Source organism: Triturus cristatus, chromosome 11 (genome assembly GCF_964204655.1).
Source record: "Triturus cristatus chromosome 11, aTriCri1.1, whole genome shotgun sequence".
NCBI classification, from domain to species: domain Eukaryota; kingdom Metazoa; phylum Chordata; class Amphibia; order Caudata; family Salamandridae; genus Triturus; species Triturus cristatus.
Window position 1 is genome coordinate 781,076,765 of NC_140594.1, and position 15,653 is coordinate 781,092,417.

The 15,653-nt window shown below is 47.4% G+C and overlaps 1 long non-coding RNA gene across 1 annotated transcript in view; it reads left to right on the top strand.

Moving 5' to 3' along the window:
• Positions 1-3,007: 3,007 nt before the first annotated feature.
• The window catches only part of LOC146785426 (uncharacterized), a 272,203-nt gene continuing 259,557 nt past the window's right edge, over positions 3,008-15,653 (top strand). Inside the window, exons 1-2 of the long non-coding RNA XR_014970408.1 lie at positions 3,008-3,129; positions 11,186-11,258. This is a non-coding gene — a long non-coding RNA (uncharacterized LOC146785426). The remainder of the gene's footprint in view (positions 3,130-11,185; positions 11,259-15,653) is intronic.

Below are 15,653 nucleotides of genomic sequence, written 5' to 3' on the forward strand. Positions count from 1 at the left end.
ATACATACTGTAATTAGTCTGGAGTACGGGAAGGCAGGGTATCTGTGTACATCAAAGGCAAGCCTCTGGGGCAGAGTGTGATGGCTGCCTACCGCAAACCACCGGACAGCCTATTGGGTCATCCCAGGGGACATACAAGCCATGAGTACCCGCACCCATGCCTCTCGTCCTCCGATGCAGGCCTGGGTGCTCTTCATGCCCTGAGTGGGGGCCCCAGATTCCATGAAGAGAATGGATCCTGTGGAACGTAGCCTGGTGCCTGAGCTTGCGGCCTGGATGGGAGCCCGGCTGCCGTCTTTCCCATCCAGCAGCCTGCACCATTGGCCCCAGCAGTGTGCTTCTCTCCCCAGCCCCCCCCCCCCCCCACCTGGGGCCAACATTGCTGGCGCGGTGCCCACAGGGCACCCACCTCCTGCGTAAGCATGTGAAAATCGGCAGCGACCGCAACGAGGGATCAGCCCCAGCTCCAGCCATGTCACGCCTGCTTGACTCCAGCCCCTGTGCTGTTGTGCGGTTCAACAGGACCGGTGAAAAGAATTTTGTAATACGCGTTCACACTTGACATCTTTTTAAACAGTAACATTCCACATGTTTTGCACGTACATGATAACTTACTTAGGAAATATCATGCTTCCAGCACATATTTTCATAAGAGCTTTATCATGACACTTGTACACTCTGTCCAAGGCTAAGGAACACTGACCAAGTTATCCTTGCTTTTTGTTGTCCAGTTTGAGACAGCTCTGAATCAGAAAGACAAACAATCACACTAGCATTGCACCTCTGACACAGCACGAATGGAACCAAGGTTTGATTATATAAAATGCCTCTGAGCCAAGTTTCTCAGAGGAGTATTTCTACGGATTAACCTAGAATCTCTATCCTGCAAAGGCTGGCAGCCTGTTCTGTATCAGCCCTGCTTCCTGCTAAATCTTACACAGAAATGGGAAATGCTGGTGTGCAATAAGAGATCTTGTAGAGGATACTTGCACTATACTCTCAATAGTGTAGATAGGAGTATAGGTATGACATATTTGCATATATTCATATAATCACTGTAATGTCATAATTGCTGAACTGTTTATCTATTTCACCATTCTTGTAATGCTGGTTACGATGCTTTGTTTCCTCCTGTTAATAATTGCAACTCATGTGTTTTTACACAAGGACACAATTGCTTCAATAAATGTTTTAATCTGCCAATTCACACATTTTTTGTGTCTACCTTTGGACATGACTAAGTAATAACGAAACAGTAGATCTGTTTCCACTATTTCCTTGGGGGAACTGGGGTGGTGATGCTCAGAGGTTGTAGACATCATTCGGTACCATGTAAGGTTAGGGTTCCAGATAAGGCACAGTGAGCTAGCTAGGAATCGGGCCAACATTCTCTGATGATATGAATGGACTCAGTCCCCATCCTCTGATGTTCATTTTCTCCAGATAGACAGTCCTACGTAATTTGTAGGAACTGTGCGACATGACTCCAACAACGTTCTAGGTCAGATACTTATTTAATGGGTCTCCTGAGCAGTTCTTACGTTTTACCCATAGGCTCTAATCACCTTTTACTGTGATGTCCATGGTATTAGAGATTAATTCTCCTCAATTAAATATGGAACATCAATTTTTGTCTATAGGTTGTTCAAGCTGGAACCGCTTCAAAGGGGTCACCCGGCTATAGTTGTTCCCTTCTTTGAAATCCATTCAATAAATATGGTGCAATTACCAGTGGTTATTCCACTCAATTGCAGACATGCAGTAACACAGATGTTACAACAATAAGGGATTACTCTTTCAGAGGGAGCTGTTACCTTCATTGTACCAGCCCAGGAAGCATACAAAACAGAGGTATTCTAATCATGAGTCACTTTTCCTGCAGCAGATGCCAACACACAAACATTTCATACATACAAAGCAGCTGTAATACCAAGCCAATACAGAGCCTATGAAGATTTAGAAACACCATTAACATTTCAGGAACAAACAAATTGGTTTCAAGGTGCCCTGCTACATCTAAACAATCTAAGGCTGGGTCCCCTCAGCAATGAAGGAACAGCATGGACAGTCCTAGCCAGCTATACACCATATCCAATATTAGCACCACTCACCGTTGTAGAGCTCCATGCACTTTACACAGGTCTTATTAGACTATACAGACATTTAAAACAGTTTGTTATGCAAACAACACCTTCAACCCCAATGAGGGCTGTTCCAGCTGTGCAGCCACATTTAACAGTGCCTGCAATTAGTCCTGCTACTATTAACGCCCTTATGGACAAAGTTCTCGCCAGACGGAAGGGAAGTTGTGTTCTGAATTGCTCAAAAATAAACCACCTTGAAGCAGTATTTCCCCAAGATAAACATAGAATTCTCACAATGTGCCTATAACTAGGGATGGTTCCCCCGGTAGATAAATGTGCTACTTGGGGTACAGTTTTTGCTGCAATATATACCATAACACAGGTACACCATCCATAGCTGTTTTGCCTTAGGTGCTAACAGCTAATTAAAAAAGAATACATGGCTGTTCCTGCCCTGGATTTGGGGTGAAAACTAATTGGCAATTACGCCACAGTCGCCTAAATAATTTTAAGTAACATAGAAAGGGGAAGCAGCAGCTTTGGCAGTATGTTAATGCCTTGTGCAGATTCTGTAGTGGACTAGGAGAGTGAGCTACCAAAAATTATTGCTGAAACTTATATATACTTAGGTCGAGATAATTTGGAAACCAGACCAAATAACCCCCAACTTAAGGGTATTTCTGAAAAAGATAATGTGGAACTGGCTCCAAAGCCTTCTAAAAAGCGCAGAGTAAAACAGAAAATAAAGAAAACACTAAGTCAAAGGGTGAATCTCCCCAACCAGAGTCCACTGACAAGTGCTATAATCTGCATACCTGTAACACACTTAAACAGCCTGATAGGTGTCAGTATAAAGATGCATGTCCTTCTCTTTCCTTTCAGGACACATTTGAAAAATGCTTGGAAAGTAGAGAATGATCAGAGCACAGATCAGAAGAGTATGTGAAACCGAGAAAGGACTTCCAATGCTCATCTGACATCATCATAAAAAAGGATGAGAAACTTCCGCAACAAAAGCCTCAAACCAAAAAGAAGAAAGTGTTAGGTATTTTTGTTTAATATGTCACACATATTCTGATGTTTATGTTGTCCATATACAAGACCTACTTAGTTTGTGGGAACCATATGACAGTGCCTCCTTCTGCCCGCTGAAGTGAGAGGCCTCAGGGCCTTGTTTGGGCTGTCTGGGGCCTCCCCCTCTCCTACCATACTTGGGCTAGCGCTTGGCCTGGACATCCCCTGCTACCAGGTAGAGGACTCCTGCAGCCTGTGTTGGCATGCGCAATTTTGCCTTGTGGGGCACACCTCTCATCCCCCGTAACCTGCTGAGGTAGCGGGCCTTTTTTTGGATACTTTGAGGAGTCGCTCATTTGGGGTTCCCCCTCCTGACATTGCCTTGAGGTGTAGGCAGTGCCATCCCCCGGTGGGGTGACTTTTTAGGCCTACCGTGGCCTCTGCTGTCTGCTACTCTGGACTGGACTTCACAGTCCCAGGGTACATTCCTGGGCTTTGTCATGCCGGCGGGGGGAGCGGACTGCACCAAACTGTTTGGGGGCTCTCCTGAAACCTGCCTTCAGCGCCCCATTGAGGGCTTTGTGCAGCCTGCTACGGCCCCTACTAATTGCCACTTTGACCCAGCCACACCTTCTCTGGCCCTTCCTCCCTTCGCTACCACAGGGATCCGACCTCCACTGCTACGATGCTCCCACCCCATGCCTGTTCTTTGTTTCTCACCTTCCTCATCAGTGTTGAGTGTGGTCATCTGGCCCCAGGGACATTGTAGCCGATCTTTAGTGCTTGCACAGGTGGCAGGGTTCCTCTTCCCCACGTTAGGGGTCCCTTCTGTGTTCCATGAGGGACGGCAGAGTTCCTGGGTGAACCTGTGCAGACTTCTTGATCCATGCCTGCCCCTTCTCTTGCCCTACAGGTCTAAGCCTTGCCTGTCCTGACCCCCATCTGTTGGCCGCAGGCACCCTGCCCCGGTGGATCCACGCATTCTGGTTCAGCCTCCGGGCTGGGCCAGGTATCACCCCCCCCCCCCCCTCTGCTGTCCACCGGAGTGGTGTGCTGACTGAATGAGCTGCCCAAAAGGCCCTGTGTTGCACTCCTGGTCATCCTCAGGGGCTAGCTCCTTCTGGCTTGTGGTTTCTGGGGTTCCTTGTCTGGGCTCTTCTGATTATCCTATCAACTTATGGGGGCCGCCCTCCCCTCTTTTTGAAAGCAGTGCCTGGGGGCCCTGTTCTTGGATTTCAGCCCTCTCAAAATTCCTTTCACCTAGAGTGCTTTTTGGCCATCCCGGGCTTCAGTTTTTTTCTCACTCCCGCCTGCCACTACCATGGCCATTGGGAAGGTGTCCTACTGCCAGCTGCTCTTTGCAGAGGATGTTTCACTCCTCTAGTTCCCTGCATCAGCAAAACGGGGTTGCTTGGCTGACCCAATGGATCCTATCCTGCAGAAAATCATGGCTTGTGTGCCAAAAACCTGAACTAATGGATGCTAAGGAACTGACCTTACCACCGATACAAAATCGATCCAGGAGAGCAGGGTGTTACAGGGCCAACTGGATGGTGTGGAGTCGTGTCTTACTGGCTGGAGGCACAGGTTGACAGTATCTCATGTCAGGAAGCTGAACTTTGGTTCCTCTCACACAAGATCATGGACCTGGAAGACAGAATCTGTCAGGATAACATTATCTTCTTTTAGTTTCCTGAGAAGGTGGAGCAGGATGACACTGGTTGCTTCCTTTGTGACCTTCTAGCACACCTTAAAGGACTCTACTTCATGCCTCCCTTGAAGGTCCAGCATGTGCATTGCATCCATGCCCGCCGACGGGTGCCTGCAGGCAAGCTTCCCCACACATTGCTTGTTTCCTGCTCCACGCCCAAGTCTGGCAGATTCTGAACGCAGCCTGCTCCCTTGGCCCTATGACTATGAGAGACACTAGTTACACATCGTGGGGGACTTCTCTAAGGAGACGAACGACAAACACCATGCTTTCCTGGCCCTCAATCTGCCATGAGCAAGTGGAATATCAAATACGGACCCCTGGAGTTGGCACACATGTGGATTACCATGGATGGCAGGTCAAAAGACTTCCTGGAACCAGATGATGTGAAGACCTTTCTTGATTCATTGCAGGACTTAGACATGGATACAGCATCACCTTCTTCCTCCTTTGGGGATCAACCCTGCCACAAGACCCCGAGCCAGCAGCGCCGCTCAGACAGGCAGAGATAGGGCACTCCTGTGTGATCTTTGTGGTGGTTGATGCCTTCATCTTACAGGGTTCACTTTCAGACTAGCCTCTTGCTCATCCTTGTCTTGAGGTGCATGACACAGAAACCTTGGAGGTTTATTACTTCCTTTGACTGGATGCCGGACCGGGAACAGCTTCTTCGGTCTCATTTTACAGTGTATCTTGATGACAACAGAAGGTTGGTGGGGTCCGCGCGAACCCCTATTGGCGGCAGGGAAGGCCACCATCAAGGGGCAGCTGATGTGGTATGCAGTCCTCCATAACAGATGCAGGGTGGAGCAACAGGTCTCCCTGGAGGCGTCTATCCATGACCTGACATGATTCTTTATCTCCCTCCCCTTGGACCATACCCACAGGAGGCTGGAGAAGGCTACACTGGACCTCAATTGCTTCTTCACTGCTCAAGCTGAGCATGCCCTCCACAAACATTGGTGTCAATACTAACAGAAAGACAAGAAAGCTGGTTGGCTGCATGTGACCCAGCTCCACCAACATGAGGCAGCCTCCGGTGTCCCAGCCATCATAGACCCCATGGGTCACCTCATCGCCCACCCCTAAGGGATTGCCTTCGCTGAATACTATGCCCACCACTAGGCATCAAAGATGGTGACCAACATATCGCACATCCACCACTTGCTGTATACGGTCACTCTCACTCGTCTAAACAAGGATGGTAGGGCCATGCTTTCGGGACCAAACACCAAAGAAGAGATTACACAGGTCATCACCGCAGCTCCTTACAGTAAGGGGAGAATGTCTTCCCCGCTGAGTTTTACAAATGGTCATCTGGGGATGTGGCAGAGTCCCCAGCGGCAGCATATACGAAGGCGGAGGAAATGGGCGACGCTGACCCGATCTCCAATAAGGCCCACATTACAATGATTACCAAGCTGAGCAAAGACCCACTATCTTGTGACAGCTACCGCTTCATCTCGCTCCTGAACAGGGATATTAAGATCCGGGTCGGCGTGCTGTCCGCTCGGCGCAAGAAAGTTATACCCACTTTGATACACCGCACCCAGGTCGGCTTTGTTCCAGGACAGTCCTCCTGAAACCACTTACGGACCCTGGCTCATGTCCTCTGGCTGACAAAGGACCTACTAGATGATGGACTTTCCCTCTCATCCTACGCAAAGAAGGTGCTCGACTGCATAGAGTGGGGATAGCCTTAAGCTGTCCTTTGCCTGTTCGGTTTGGGGGATGACTTTGTATCCAAGATCCAGTTGTTGTATGGTTACCCCTCAGCACAGTTATATTGCGGGAGGTTCCTGTCTGCTCCCTTCCAGATCTGGCACAGGACACCTCAGGGTTGCCCTCTAATGCTGCTCTTCTTCCTCCTGGCCCTGGAGCCCTTGACTGCAGCTGTCCGTCTATTGCAGGGTATTGTGGGCATTCTGACCCCAGGAGGGGCCTCCTCCATCCTCCTTTATGCCGATGACATCTTGCTCACACTTACAGATCTCCCCCATCCCTTCCAGCTCTTTTTACTCTCATGGATGATTTTGCGCAGATAGTGGGGTACAGGATCAACTGGGGGAAAAGTAAGGCCTTTCCCCTTTCTTCCTGTACAACGGCGGCCGCGATACAGGACCACCGATTCCACTGGACAGTGTCTTGCCTCCAGCATCTATGGATTCTTGTCAACAAGGAGCTGAAACGCATGACATTGGACAACCTTGAGCCCCTTCTGGAGCGAACTTGGGCAGATATGCCAAATCGATGCACATCATTCTCTCCCTCTGGTGGCACATCCAGATGGGTAAGAGGGCCACCCTCCCCAGATTTACATATGTTCTGGACATGTCGCCCTATCTGATCCCAATCTCCCTCCTTTGATTTGTGGATCAACTCATCAGTGGTTTTATATGGGGCACTGCGTAACTATGGTCTCAAATTTGGGTGCCCAGAGGAAGTATTGTGGGCTGGGTCTCCCCTCAGTAGAACGTTATGTTTTGGCACTCCACCTGGTGCAGCTTGCCTACATGCAATGGGGAGTGATGGACCCCAGTGGATTCTGATCATAAGGAGGCTCACCAATAGTCTGCCAGGCCTTTCCCTGCTTTATGTCTACGGTACCATCAAGGAGTGCTCTGCTAACCCAATGCTTAGGGTGATGGCTGTCGCTTGGAGGCGGGCACATGTTATTTTCCCTGTCAACCATTGTTTGCCCCCTGTAGCAGAATGCCAGCATCTGTATTGGGGTGCGCCTCCTGACTGCCCGGAATGAGATGGGCGGGCATAGGAAAACTCTCCCTATTACCTGTGGATGGCTCCCTCATGGTCTTTGCGACCTTCCAGAAGGAGTTCCAGCTACCCGCAGGCCAGCACTGGCAGTTTTTGCAGCTCTGCCATTGTCTTTATAGCTGTCTGGGGGCACCTCTGTGGGACCTCGGTTCTTCTCCTGTTGTCACTTACCTCCAGGTGTGGGGCCATTACTGTGGCATGATGTTGGGCCTGTATAGTCTTATGATCTGTCACAAATACTCCCTGCATCAATCACACGGGCAAGGGGGACTGGACTGAGATCCTAGACTGGGGTGTACTGGAGGGCAGGATGAGGATTTGCCTTTTTAAAATGGTGCAGGATTGGTACTGGATACCCTCCAAATTAGAGCTTGCTGGCCTCCTCCACCACTCGTGCTGTTTATTACTATCATCATTATCATTATGTATCACCGAAGTCATCCCATTGTAAAAGATGGGTCTGTGCCTGTGCCACAAACAATCCCTAGAAAAAGCTATACCCTCTGTGTATGGGCAGAATCTTGGGCCAGATATACGATGCATTTTTTAGGTTGCAAACAGCCCAATTTGCAGAATTGCACCATTTGCGACCGGAAAAAAACATTTGTCTGTGTGCCAAGCTCTATTTTGCGATTCAGTAACCTATTACCGAATTGCAAAATGGGTTTGCGATTTGGTGTTAGGAAGGGGCGTGTTAAGGGCTTCACTTTCTAATAGCGACTCACAGTGGTATCTGTGCATGTTTTCCAACTGAAATGCGGTTGCCAAACATTCACATTTAACTGCCTACTACAAGTAGGGGGTAACCCATTCACAAACAGGAAAGGACCCCTAAGGCTGCTTCTTTCCCTATGTGAATGTTTGTTAAAACGTGTTTTAAGAGCAGGGAGTGTCCCACAGACCATTGCCTGCTATTATAAAATGAAAACAAAACTTTTCATTTTTCTTTTTGAAACACATCTTATTTTCCTTTTAAGAATATGAGCTGCTTCAAAAAAAGAACATGTTTTTTTTTTTTTAAAGCAATCACAAACATGGTTGTCTACTGACCGCAGCAGGCCACAAACCTTGTTATTTTTGCGATTTACAGGGGTCGCAATCCGAGACCTACCGCATGAATATCAATGAGTTAGGACTATTTGCGACCCACTGGAAATCGCTAAATTTGTGAAACACACATTTGTACATCGCTGTTTGAGATTACCCAATAGCGAATCACAAATTTTCGCAATTAGTCAATCACAAACACAAAGCTATGTACATCTGGCCCCAGGTCTTTTAGAACAGAGGTTTCATGGTTAGTATTTCATGATTTATGTTTGTGTGTTTCTTTGAACAATTAAGTGAACTGGTGAACAACTCTGTTATAATCTCCATCTTTGCACTTGGTATAGCCCAACCCCCCCCCCTCCCACTCTGACCCAGTTGGTACGCCCGAGCTGTGGAAGCTCACCTTAGAATGTTGTGTAACGTAGGTTCTATGTGACTGAGGAGAGCGGATGACCAGAATAAAGAGAGTCACACTTACCTTTCGTGTGTGGTCTATCTTTTCATAACACTGGCGACGAGGATGGGATGCGAACCCACGCGTGCATAGCACAATAAAAGAAAATATGCTTCCCTTTTCCTTTTTTAGCACAAGATTGCAAATCGGTGCAGGGAGTTCAGCAATGATATGACATAAACACATAGGTCCATAGTTACTAATAATAATCCACATTTTGTAAAACGCGAACAATAGCCCGTAAGAATCTCTATGCTGGGGGTCGTCGGGAAGATTAAGCAAGCTATTGCCCAGAGTCATATGGTACTGGGCTGATCTGCCGCCGGCGCCGGGGATCGAACCGTGATCCCCAGATTCCGGAGTCAGTCGGCCTGGCCGCGGCGCCACACCTCTTAGACTTTACACCAGTAAAAAGAGATGCCAGTCAGTCAGTCAATACTTTATTCGATAAAATAATTTTTCATCATAAAAGTAGAAATACAATAATCATAGCCTATATAACATCATAATATAAAAAGGCAATAATACATCAGCCTTACTTAACTAACAAACATCATAATATTTCACAATATAAAAAAACAGTTAAAACTCCTCATGCTTACTCTGCCTTCCACAACATGACCACACCACCCCTGCCTTATTACTGTCAGAGACCACTAACATGCCCGTGGGATCTACCCTCCTAGAGGTACTCCAATCTACAAAGTGTATTAGGACTTCAGTCTTCTCATCCTTATCCTCCAAGCACTTCCTATGAATTTGGCAACACCACATACTAGCACTAAAAAGAGATGCAAAGCAGCACGTGCTGTTTACTGTCAGGTGCAAAAGATGTTTTACGCTGGAAATGTGCTCTTTTCTAAAGGCAAATACCAATTAGCGCTTGTTAGAATCGCTTTACATCAAAGGTCTGTTACACGAACGGACGAACACAAAAAGCTATAGTATTTGAGGCAAAGCACGTGCACAGGACACGTCCAATGTGTGAGAAAGTTCTGAGTTTGTTTATGCAGATGAGTTTAGACTGGAGGGGTATGCTTTCAGAACAAATACCCAGCGCTGGAGATGACAGCAGTAGGTATGGCTCTGGTGTGAGTATTTCCCGTCGTGCAACGCAACACAGCAAATGTGGGTACTACACTGCGTTGTGTGGGAAATTAGTTAATCTGGGATATATACTGTAATGGCACTCAACAACGAAAAGAGGCAATTAGGTCTGAGTGGACTAATAGTAACATTACAAAATGGTTCTAATGAAGAAAATTACATATTCATGTATGCACAAACGTGCCTAGCCAGCCTTGTCCACTCATATTCCCAGTAACAAAACACAAGAAGCAGATAAGGCAACCTCACAGCTTTGAATCAAGCATTTTCCTTTTGATTGAAAAAAGGCTTCTTATTGTTATTCTGCATCCCTCTGAAGTGATTTCATTTAGGATTAAAATAGCAGAAATAGCTAACACAATTGCTGGAGGCGCTGTCTTTGGACTGAGGTCCTTGATGGGGCTTCTACATGATAAACAAGAATGCAAAGCCAGTCAGACGGTCTCATTGTAACATTCTATATATGTCTCCCTCTCATCTCTTCCTCCCACTCCTTCTGCCACTCCCTACTTCTTCACTATCGCTTTTACTTTCTCTTTGTATCCTTCTCCCTCTCACTTTCCCTTCACAACTCTCACTCTCTTCTTGCTTACCGTTCACAAGTCTTTTTCATAGATGCTCTTTGTCTTTCTATCTCTCTTTCACTCACCCTATCTTCTTTCTGTCTCATTCTTTTTCTCCCTATCTCTGACTATCTCTCTTCCTTCTCTCTTTTGCAATCTGTCTCTGTCCCTATATATTACAAAGGCAGCAATAGTGGCTATGGTTAGATCAGAGTTTACATTGGAAAGGTATTTTTGGTTTCCATCAGGATTTTTTTTTTGTTCTTAATAATGTTGGTGCGATTTGATGAATTTGCATAAAACAGTTCAAAAATCGTTCATCCGTTTTGGTTTCTTCATGTCATGTTTTGAGCAAATCTGGAATTCGGTGCTACAAATGCAGTGGATGATTTCCCATAAGTGACATTTCCAAATGTGTCTCCCATAGGATTCTGGGTTCCTTGGTACAGAAAAAATGAATAAACAGAAATACACCATACAAAAGAAGAGCGTTACTCAAGGTAGTATCATTACTTGGTTTGATGTAAATCTGTTTAGTAGTTTTTGAGAAATTAGGGGCAGATTTAGGAGCCCCTTGCGCCACTTTTGCGTCACTTTTAACATGGGAAAAGTGACGCAAAAGTGGCGCAAGGGGCTCATAAATCTGCCCCTTAGTGTTTAAAAAGTGTTCTGGTCTGGGCAAGAGAAACGTACATTTTAGAGATATCTGACCTCTTAATCAATAGATCCCCTGCTGATTTAAAAATCTACGGAAGATTTGCAAATCCAATTAACAAGACAAAGGCATTCTATTGGACTTGGGAGCTCTTCTCCCATTGTTCACTGCAGGGTTGCAAATCCAGTTGCATATTTGTGATTCTGCATGCTCTGATTGGCTGGCCATAACAGGAAAATGCCTGTTGCAGCCACCATTATCCAACACAGTGCATTGAGTACCATGTTGGAAAAAAGAAAACGGGTGGAACAGGGCAGGGTGAACCTACCATAACTCACAGAACCATATGGGGCCCCACAGAGATCACCACAATTTAGTAAATATCAAAAAAGTATTTTTATAACAGCATTTAGGAATCCTATGGGAGATTCATGACTCCTGGCCCACCCTGGAGCCTCAAGATTCACAAATCCCTCACATGATTTGAGAATCCTGAAACAATAGAAGAAAAGTACTCAGTGCACTACAGCTGTGCTTCATCAATGGCCACATGCAGGGGTTGGCCACAGAGAGCAGGTTGGGAACAGGACCCGACCCCAGTCAACACTATGAACAGCTGAGGTTGGACACCTGCAGCGGTATGTGGCCCTGCAGCCAAAACCTGCTCCTTATAGTAAAAGGCCTTCCATAGTGGGGGTTGATCATATGGCCCAGCCAACTACAGTCATCCCCTAATGTACATGTCGAAGCCCTTGTGCAGAGGAGGATGACCTCTCTCAGAGTTCGTTTAAACAAACAGAGAAAGCGAGGAACAAAACATACCTGTTCTTCTCCCGAGAATTATAATAAACAAAAAAGACAAGCTCAATAAATTCATTCTGCATCAATAATTATCTGTGAGAAAAAAAGTTTATGTTTTTAAAAGAACCCTCCTCACCAACTTGGGGGCATATTATCAGGAAACTGCGTTAAAATTATCGCTGTTTTAGCGACCGAAAACTGCCGCTAAAGTGGCGATAATGGGCTTGATAATATGCCGCAGAGAAGTCCCATAGAAGCCCATGTTCTGGTGTCAATATGGCTTCTATTGGAATTATTCGCGGCATATTATCCAGCCCATTACCGCTGCTTTTAGCAGCAGTTTTCTGCTGCTAAAGCCGCAATAATTTTAACGCCATGCTTGATAATATGCCCCTCAGTTGGTGGAATGCTTCATCATCGGGTTCCCACCTAGGATTCCGAGTGCATCATAGGTGTGCTTCGACGACTAATTACAGCGGAGCAGGATTTTCTTTTTTGTGCGAATTTGTGAAATGAGTGAGTTAAAACTGTCTCCAGGACACCTCTCCTAGCCAGAAGAAATTCAATAATAGGTTCTTGGGGTAGGGTTAAAAACAAAACGTGGATGTGAGGGAGATGAATATGGTCTCACACATCCTGAATTAGGTCTACATTGTTCCACCAATTGGATTTGTTTAAATGGCTTTCTTCAGGACCAAAAGGTGACGGGCCTGAAAAAGAAGGGCCCTAGAGATGTATGTGCACACGTGCTAAGGTGTGCAAAAAAAAATTGGGGGGTGATACTGTGACTTACAGTTTTCACCCAAAACGATGTACCTGAAAGAAAGTAGAATAGGACATCATAACTGGTAGACACAATTTCTGTTGTTGGATGATGCAGCGCTGGGTATAGTGCACATACACAGTGTCACGTATACCTCATGTGGTAGCACACGTATTGCAATCATTCTTGCATGCCACAAGGGTTATTTTGTGTTCAGTGCATTTGTAATTCATCAGCGACCATCGGACCAAACACGGTCAGTGAACATACATGTGAAGCTTCGCATGTCTCACTTGTTCACATGCATTTGTTTTCCTACCCACGCCATGCAAATGTGTGTGAAAAAACAATCATTCGTGTGTGCCTGTAATCATAATTCCTAATAACAGGCATCCTTCGGTTCCGAGTGGTCAGAGCTCAATCAGAGCGTGTGACCTTTCCTGTGATTGTGAGCAAACTTTGATCAGACATTCATTAGCTAGGGACACCTTGTCAGGCAGAGAAACATAAGAAGTTATGTTGTGAGTTTGGTAGGGTGTCCCAACTGGTGAAAGAACCAGACTTTTAAAGAGAAATACAATGCCATTGTTGCATGTTCGTTAAAAAACTGATGGTTGGGGGTGACAATTTACTATTGTCCCTATGGTATTTGGCAACATGGATCCCAGCAGGGGGCAGTGCCTATAGTCACACCCTTTAGAATCGCTACCTCACTTTTTTGGCTTGATTGAGCGATCGATGTAAACGACCTCCCTCCGGTCTCACTTACTTCATCAAGGTCAGCCGCCTGCATGGATAACTGTAGGAAAGTAGGATCTGCTTTTATGGCTACCCCCACTTTTTGCTTGGTGCTAAGTGGTTACTGACTAGTCTGACTGGGATCCCGCTAATCAGGAACCCAGTCTGCTTTCTCCCTTAAATTGTTATGTTCAGTACTTAGGTACATCCCAGATTGGATACTGGGGTACCCTTATCAGTCCCTAGTATATGGTTCGAAGGTACCCAGGGCATAGGTACCCCAGAGGTCTCCCATGGACTGAAACATGCATTATGCCACCCATGGGAGACCATTCAAAATGGAACTGCTGGCTTGCCATTGCAGCCTGTGTAAGCTGGTGCTAGCACCCCTTACTAAGATATAGGTTTCCTATATCTAGGGTCACTGCACTTAAAACCTATAAGTCACCCCTATAGCAGGACCTATCAAACCTGAAGACAGGGTGCTTGGTTCTAAGAGTGAGGGTGCCCCTGCATGAGCAGGACACCCCTACAGCCTACGGAGTCCATTCTCCTGGGTTGTAAGTGAAGCAGCCATATACCATATAGAGGGGCACTTACGTGAGGACCATCATGAAACGGGCTGCAACGAATCTTATCATGTTTGTTATCAAACATGTTGGAATCAGAGAGGGCATGGCCTAGCTCTTGGCCGGGTGAGACGTACTGAGCATGAGCTCCCGCCGGAGTCCTTTATCCTGAATTAATCCTACAGCATCCAGCATAAATGTTGCCGCCAGAGTACGGGCTCCGGAAGCACCCCCATGTTTCTAATTGGTTGGGACCCCGTAGGTGCCTGAAACATCGCAGTATGACACTGTCAGAGCTGGGGCCGATCGAGAGAGGCTTAGACAAAATGGCGGCCCACTGTATCGAAGCGGCCTCGGGAGACTACCTGTGTCACTGAGGAGTTAGAGGAGTACACAGCGACCGGCTGCCGGAGGCTGAGCCCTCCCACCCCTTCTCTCCTGGAGGTGACTGGAGTCTTGCAGCGGAGCGGGGCTTGACTGGTGACCTGCCCCTCCTCCCTCAAGTGGCCCTGAGGAGAGAACCAGAAATTGGCAGTGAGGCCGGGTCTGAGGGCTGCGACCTGGGACTTGCGGAGTGGTTGGGGCTCTGCAGCTGGTCCGCAGCGGCGCGGATGATTCCCTCAGGTGCCGAGCCCCCATGAATCGAGAAACCTGAAGACACACCTGACTGGGAGCAGAAGAGGCGGTAAAGATCTGTGAGGGCTGAGGCGGTGGACTCTGGGGCTTCTTCTTTATCACGGGCCGGGACCGGTTTTGCTGTCGGTGATGCCTGACCAATGAGAGGGGTTCCTGGTAGCCCCCTTCCACATTCTAACCCCTGGAGGAGCCAAGAGGGCGTCTAATGGACAGCTGTGGCCCAGGACTGGGGCCTGAGGGGAGAGGCCCCAACCGTAGTCTGGGCAGGAGGCTAGACCCAGGAGGACAGCAGGATCCTGGATCGCAACCTGGTGGTCTTGAAAGGGGCCGAAGATACAAATAGTTAGCCCGGCTGAGCCCTGCCCTGGGTGGAAGACCGGGGACAACAAATTGAAATAAATAGACATTACAAACTATTCCTGGTGCCCGGAGCTGCGTTGCCTGTGTGCGGTCCTGGGGGCAGCTCCCTCCTGCCTCGCGCTCATTCTGTGAGGGGATCAAGAGGACACTACCTGCTTGCACTGGATCCTGTGCGGGGGCTGCAGAGTGACCCCCAGTGGCATCCCGAGTGCGAGGTGAGAACCTGTGGAGGAGGAGGCCGTAGGGTCCCAAGTCCCCTCCAGAAGGCGTTGAGTGGTGCGGGGAGGTTGCGTTCCCTGCTTCCCCCCCACAAGAGCCAATGCGACAGCCTAGTTGATGCCCCAGACGAGACTTAGAGTCATCATGGATCCTG